Below are 8,142 nucleotides of genomic sequence, written 5' to 3' on the forward strand. Positions count from 1 at the left end.
AAAATTTAGAAATTCTGCTGATCAAAGGATACCACAAAGAAAAAGCAAAACAGCTCACAGTGGAAGAAGACGATGGATCAACAAGAAAAGGGCTGTACCTTCATGCACAGGTGAGGCCAGCAGTGCCCAGCCGGAAGGTGCACAGCACAGCTAGAGTGGGCTCATGACCCCTGTGTTAGAGCAGGGGGCACTTCTGTCATCACAGGAACAGGTGGGGACAGTTGTGCACTTCATGGAGCCACAGCTGCTTCCCTTGGGCCCTGGATCTCCCTGCCTGCAGCTTGGTGGTGGCCACCTGGCTAAAGCACAAACACTGGCCTCCCGTGGGGGCCCAGGCCCTTCCTCACTGCTCCCTGGTGAATGGAGTGAGCAATGATGTTCTCTGTCCTGAAGCCCCAGGAAGTCCCATGTCCACAGCAGGTTCAGGCCCAGCACGGAGCCTGGGCTCAGCTGGTGGAGCATCTGGAGCTGCCCAGCCACACTCACAAGATGGTCAGTGCTTGCCCCTGCCCCCCACCTCAGAGAGGTGGCCCCATTGGCCCTATCCGGTGCTGATTTGCAGAAAAGTTGCTGTACCCTGACAGGTGTGGGGTCTGCAGCTGTCTAGTGGGGACCCAGGAGTCCTCAGGCACCAGAATCTACTTGGTGTGGGGGAGTGGGTGGTACTGGGGACTGAACCCAGGAGCTCTCTACCACTGAGCTACATCCCCAGCCCTTTTTATATTTTTAAGACAGGTTCTCACTAACTTGTGGAGGCTGGGATTGAACTTGTGATCCTCCTGCCTCAGCCTCCTGAGACCCTTAAATTACAGGCATGCCACCACTGGACACCAGAATCTACTGTGAACATCAAGGCAGTGCCTCTTGTAAGGGGACAAAGCCAACATCAGCACCACTCTCCCAGGCAAGGTGCTGCTGGAAGCTGCCCCCAGGCTGTTTGAGGAGGTTCAGCCTGGAAGCCTTCAGCGCTGCCACCAACAGTATGTTGGGGCTCTGAGCTTGGCCAGAGGGGCAGAGCCAAGTTCAGACAGTGAGCCTTCCCCGTCTGTGTGATCACACCTGGTGGTCTCTGACCAACATCTGCTTGGTCTTTTGGGGCCCTAACAGTCTACAGTGGGAACAGTAACCGAAGAAACCTCGGAACATCAAACCACCCTTGCAGCAGGCCCTGCTGGTGACTCTGACATGGCCTCGTCCCATCTCTTCTGGCCACGACACAGTGACACAGTAGATGGGCAACAGGCACAATATGAGTGCTGAGGGGACGCTGCAGGGCCAAACATACATCAAATTGTGGGAGATGGTCCCCTGAGTCAAAGGGGTGGCATGGAAGTAAAATCAGAAATGCAGCCTTCCCCGTTCTGTAGCTCCTCTCTCATGGACCCTCCAAGTGACTGACTTGCTTCTGAGGAGGGGCAGGTGCTTGGTGCCTGCAGAGGGCCCAGGGTCACCAGACCTGGGTCAGAGCCCAGGCCCCCTCTGCAGAGCAGAGACCTTGGGAAATCACAGCCCAGAGCCCTCTCTAAGGTGGGGACAATAAGCCAACTGAGAGGGCCACAGCGGAGAAGCCAGGGGATGGTGCTACTGCACAGCACTCTGCTCACGGGACACTGGGGGACGTGGGCTGCCTCTCTGGGGGCATCAGGTGGCTTTAGACCACCTCCTGCCGAGGGCTGATCCTTACAGGGAAAGTAAGAAAGAGACAGAGAAGCAACGAAATTAAGTGAAGCATCTGAATGGGTTTCAGAGGAATTTCTATTCCAAAGGCAGGTTTTATGGGCAGCTAAAGCGTCTCCTTGACAAAAATAAGTTTCTAACGAGGAAGTCATAGAGCAACTTGTGAAACCCAGGTGCTGTAAATCCCCAGTGATGGCCAGGCTCCACCAGGAAAGGCAAGGAGGCCGCCGCAGAGACCAGGCCAGAAATGGCAGACAGACCTCAGAGACGGCGGCTCTCGGCACGGGGAGCTGCTGATCGGGGTTTTCCTCTTTATAAACACCAAGGGACAGTCCGAGCGTTACAGGCTGCTGAACTGAACTGTGAAAATGGAGGCAGCAGGCGGAAGAGTCAACGAGACCCAGGCACCCGTTCAGCTCCTGCCTCAGCCCTCAGCCTGGAGGAGGTCGCCCAGGTGCAAGAGGGGCTTCCCAGAACTCGGAGTGGCTGAGTGCACTTCCCAAAGCAAAGAAATAAGGAATCAGGTGGGTGCCATGGTCTTGCCTGTCATCCCAGCCATTCTGGAAGCTGAGACAGGAAGATCCCAAGTTTAAGGCCACCCTGGGCAGCTTATTGAGACCCCATCTTAAAATAAAAAACAGAAAGGGCAGGGGTTGTAGCTCAGTCGTAAAGTGCCCCTGGGTTCAATGCCCAGCACTAAAAAAGAACAAGAGAAATAAGAGAGTAGCCAGGAGAGGTAGCCTCTGAACGGCCTCCCGGTGGTGGCTGAAGTTCACATCCTGGACGGGTGGAGAAACCACCTTGTGAAGAGACATACAAACTATCACTGTGACATCCAGAGTGTACCCATGCCACCCCACAGGACTCTCTGCCAGAGGAGGCTGCCTTACTTGCTGTGACAGAATCCCATGTGCCGAGTAGCTCGTCAACAACAGAAGTCTTCCTCTCGCTGTTCTGGAGGCTGAAAGTGCACCACTGAGGGCTGGTTGATTTGGCATCTGATGAGGCCACTCTCCCTGGCTCTCACGGCACCTTCTGACACCTTCACAAAGTGGAAGGGGCACAGTACTTATTAGGGCCTCTTATTAGTGCCTCTTATTAGGGCACTAATCCCATCATGGGGCCCCACCCTTATGGCCCAATGATCTCATAAAACCACCACCTTCAGCCTCAGGGTTGCAACATACGAATTTGGGGGGAATGAGACACTGAGACCATGGCAAGCTCCGGGGCCTTCCTGAAAGAGCAGAGACGGCTCAGTTGAAAACAAGGTATCCAGGTGCGCCATGCGCTGTGGGGCATCTCCTGGAAACAGCCTCACCTCTGTGTAGGTGAACAAACCTCAGAAAAGCCCCTGGGTGGGCCGGGCATCATATTGGACTGCCGGGGTCTGCATGAGGCTCTGATGTGCACTGTGGAACGGGCCTGTCACCACCCTGGCGCCCAGCAGGAAGGGTGGGAGGTGGCATGAGGTAGCGTAGGCGTGGGTGCTCACAGAGGGAGGGGGCAGTAATTGTACAACTTAACACATGCCAAGGCCCTAGTTTGGAGCTTTCTTTGAGCAGAACTGACCTCAATCAACCCAGGAAATCCACCAAGTGCTCGGTCATCTGTGGACATGCATGTCCATGATGTGCTCAGACGGCCCCTCTGTGGATGGCTTCCAGAACTGCAGAGCACCCCAGGAAGTCATGGGTGCCCAGTCCTCTCCACATCAGGAGCCGCTGCCCATCCCAACCCATACTGCTTCAGTCTCGGTTTTCCTTGTGGTTTGAAAGGCAGCTGGAGTAACCAGAACAAGTTTCAGAGGAAGGACGCGGAAGCCCCAAGCCAGGGGAATCTGTCAACATCCATGCTACTGGCAGGTAACCAAAGCCCACTGGTTAGGTAATAGATAATGAAACCTGTAGCCACAGAGGACTAAAAGAAATTAATTGCATTTCATGAAATTGTACAAGTTGCCAAACCAAAGAAACGCTTTACGGTTGGTTCCGTTTCCTTCTGTATTTAGCTGTGGAAGTGGCATTACACTCCTCGGATGGCAGCCGCAAGACGGAAACCTTCTCCCCGTGACACTTGCCATTCCCCCCACTGGCGCTAAGTGGTCTGCACGTGAGGATGGACGAGAAGCGGCTTGCTTTAACCTTAATGGGTTTACACAAAGACCATTGTCTTCCTTCTCCTAAAACCCAGGCCTTAATTATCTCAGTGCCTGGGGGACTCAGTGGTACAGCTGCAGACACCACGCCACACAGCTTTGCTTTATGAAAAATCATTTTCTTTCTAAAGGGCATTATTTCTTTGGCATATGGATAGACTGTGCCAGCACTTCCCGCCACACGCACTATCTTTGGAGGAGACCTGCACATGTGGGAGGCCTGTGGCCATCAGCAAGGGCATGCACCCATGGCCCAGCATCCACAGGGCTCCATGGGCAGGGCACTCCCTGTCCAGAGTCAGGGAGCTTGAGCTGGGGTGAGACGGAGGCTGATGGGGTCTGATCATTTGGGTCCCTCTACCCAGAAGGCTCACAAGGCTCACAATTCACTTGGGCATCAGTGCCAAGAGAGGCCCGTCTGGCCCCTGTGGTGGTAGAGAGGGGTCCTCGCCACTGCTGATTCTCTGGGAACTTTTCTAATCAGAATAGATCTCACCGTCGGCATGCCAGAGGCGTCAGCCTTGAGCTACGGCCGTGGCGTTTCCTGGATGTGTGGTCCAGGGGAGCTCCGTGCTCTCCAACTGCAGGGGTTTTTTTTTGGGGGGGCGTCTAACAAGAATCAATATATAAGATTATGCAATGTCCATACCAGCCTGAAATAGCTGCCAACCCAAGGACAAGGGCTGGATAATTTACAATGCAAGGAATCCATTCTTTTTGAGAGGGGGAAGGGAAAATCAAGATTTAAGCTTCTTATCTGGGCTGAACTTTTCTCCTCCATTCTTAATGGCACTGGACGTAAATAAACCATCCATTTTGTTTTGTATGAACAATCTGTACTTCGCACAGACCCAGTGGAATCGACAGCCCCGTTTTAGATCCACGACCACAGGTCTGAGCTGTAACCGCCTTGTAAACAGCACTCATTTACATTTTCCCAACTTACCTCGCTGTCATTTAGCCTGATCCAAATCTGCCCTTCTATTCTTTTGCCCCCACAATCAGCAGAGAAAGCCTTTTTATTGTCAGCTACTAATGGTTCTTCTGTCCCATATTTTTAATGTGAAGATTAAATATTTATAAATGCCTTGTCAATAGCATCCCATAACCAGGCCCTGGCGAAGCTGCAGACCGTGGGCCGGTGCTCACTCACACGGAGTCAGAGGTCGCAGGTCAAGCGAGCCGTGAGCGCTGGCTGTGGAGCACATCTGCTGTCACTGGGTCTGGACAATTATTTATGGGGCAGGGCTCGTTTCTCAAAAAGCCCACATCACGGTCGGGGGATGTTTCCTTTGTCTCCATCAAGCCCTGCTGGCCCCTAGAGCTTATGGGAATCACAGGCTCTGCCACCCTGCAGGTGACCTGCCGGACACTGTCCATCTTGAGATGCATCCACAAGGAAGCAGGAAGCATGCTCCTTTCCTACCTCCCTGAGGGGTAGCGCACTGGAGTGACAGTCTCCGTGTCATGGGGGGACAACAGAGACAGAGAGTATGGGATGAGCAGGGCCGCTCCCCGGGCTGAGCACAGGTTTTGGTCTGAAGCCAGTAGTGGGTTTACACAGAAGCATGCACCCTGTAAGTGTGTGTGGATACCCAAGTGGCCGGGGTTTGGGGGATAGGGCTACAGATGGCAGACCAGGGAGGAGGGGCAGCAGGGTCAGGCGGAGAGGAGGCCCCCGGACCAGGGCAGTGGACCAGAGTGAGAGGCAGCACCACTTGGCTGAGCAGAGAGAACAGGATGGCAGGAAACATGGCATGGTCACCCAGGAGACAGAGGAGAGGCCCCCCAGCTGCCGGCACACGTATCAGCCCTGTCCCAGGTGCTTGAAGATGAACACCCACCACCCACAGGAGCGAAAGTTCTTGTCTAGAAATGGATTGAGGGCCTGGATGGGGAAGGAGGGGGATCAGGTATTGTGGGTAAGCCACATCAACCTCTGGGACTCAGTTTCTCTGTCTGAAACCTGCACGCAGTGGGTGGTATCTTCTTATTCTCTTTACAGGGTGATTTGAACAGTGTGCAACGAGGTGGCAGAGGTCAGAGCTGTGAAGAGCCACTGGGACAGATGGAGACCGCGGCAGGGGACGAGGGTCAGGGTGGCCTGTGGCTTCCTAGTGCCGAACACAGGAGCAGCTCTGGAGAAAGGACAGTAGCCCAGTTCCTGCCTCCAGCCTCCAGCCCCTCACCTAAATCCTGCTAGCCTGGGGGTCACTTGCTGAAGCTCCCACACCCATCCAGCTCCCACGGTTGAAGAACCAAGTGAGGACAAAACAGCCCTGCTCTCCCTCCCCGCTGGTGCTCTTCCATGTTGCAGCCCTGAGCAGAGGGGGAGAGACACCTCTCTCTGCCAGCAGGGCTGCCAACGAGGGCCTGTGCTTACAGGCTGCTGGCCCTTGGGGTTCCCCAGCCCAGCACTGTAGAAGGCAGACCAGGTGGCCAAGGGCACAGCCGGGTCAGGGGAGTGAGGCTGAGGCCTCCGATCCGTCCCCTCTACGGCAGACAGGTTGCCGTCTACTCTGCCCCCTCCAGGGATCAGCTCTGAGATCTTGTGGGGTGAGCAACGCCCACATGGGAGCTTGGCAGATGTAAGTGCTGCCCAATGAAGTAGAGAGTGCCCGATCCACACGGGAAGGACTCAGAGAAGCTCTTGGGGCAGCGTCCACCTTCAGGCCTCAAAAGAAGCCAGAAACATCCAACAAGACGAGCGTAAATAAGCCAGTCTGAAGTCCCTGGGGCGGTCTCTGTCCTCCCCCTGCCCTGTCAGACTGCAAACTCCCAGAAGGTAGGGCTGGTTCTTGGGGTCTCCTGGGGGACCCCAGGAAGGAGGGAAGGGAGTGAATATGCCAGAAACACGGGTCTCAAGGTCTGCATGGAGCTCTTCTGAGACGGGAGCGTCAGACACTAAAACGCTCCTGGTAATAGTGATACATTGATAAAGTGGTATTGATCATTATTGAGACAGAGCTGGCCAGTGTTCACGAGGCAACACAGAAGCCACAGAGCAGCTGGGGAGAGTGCGCGCCCGGGTGGGCCGAGCGGGGTCGGGCGCGCGGACTGCTGTGCTGATGATGAACACGTATTGATTTCTTTAGTGCCTCTCCTCAGCCCCAGAGCACTTCATGCACTTATTGGTAAGTGCCTGAAACCAAACTGAAGACGGGCCCAAGGAGGAGCATCAATCCAAGTGTTGAGGGCATCCAAAGGCTTCCAGCAAATGGGGCGGGCGGCAGGTGTTCAGTGCCCCCCATTCCCGACACTTAAGGAAGACACTTTGCCCCACTCTGCTCAGTAGCTGCTGCTGCCTTCCAGTAAAACCGAAGCTAAGAGGCGAGAGTCTACACATGCCTGCAGAGAGACTCGACTTCCGGGGAAGGAGTCCGAGCATCCTACGGATCCACATGTGCTAACGGCCCTGCGCTGTGCCTGCTGGGGGCGCACACCAGCTTGCCTGGAGCCTGGTGACCAGGTGCCTCTGAGGGGGCTTCCCTTCCCCTGGCCTGGGGACACCCAGGGTCAACCCTGGCATGGGCTCACCTGGTGGCTACGAGAGCAGCATCACTGATGCCCAGGCCCCAAGAAACCAAAACCCTCTTCCTTGGAAACAACTCCAAACTTATAGGCAAGTCATCGAAATAAAACGAGCATTGCTAAAGCCACGGTCCCCTACCAGAATCAAGTGCCATGTGCGTGTCTCTACTGACCCTGCTACTCATCAGGGCTTCAAGCCTCACTTTCTCCAGGGGGTGTAAGGGCTTCCTTACAAGCTGTGGCTCAGCACAGTCCCCAGCTCCACAAGCAGGACATTTGGGATGTTGGAGCAGGGCTTTCTCCACCATTCACATTCTGTTTTGTCAGCTGACCTAATACGTCCATTATCAGTCTGGCCCTGAGCAGGACCTGGCCTGGCAGCAGCGATCATGGCTAGCTGCAACATCGCTTCAGTCTTTGAACCCAGGGGTGCTTTACCACTGAGTCACGTCCCCAGAACTTTTTATTTTTTATTTAGTGACAGGATCTCACTAAGTTGCTTACAGTTGCTGAGGCTGGCTTTAAACTTGTGATCCTCCTGCCTCAGCCTCCTGAGCCCTGGGATTACAGGTGTGTGCCACCACACCTGGCTTTAGTTTTCTTTTATCTGGAACATCTCACAGACTTTCTTTCTGAATGCTTTGCAGCTGCTGAGCTAGAACCATGGATACCTGGGCCAGCCCTGCCATGACCCCAAGCACAGCATGTGGTGTTCATAATCAGGGGCATGCGCATTTAGCACTGAAGGGGGCATCCTGTTTGTGCCCAGAAGGCTG

The sequence above is a fragment of the Marmota flaviventris genome, chromosome 4 (genome assembly GCF_047511675.1).
Source record: "Marmota flaviventris isolate mMarFla1 chromosome 4, mMarFla1.hap1, whole genome shotgun sequence".
NCBI classification, from domain to species: Eukaryota; Metazoa; Chordata; class Mammalia; order Rodentia; family Sciuridae; genus Marmota; species Marmota flaviventris.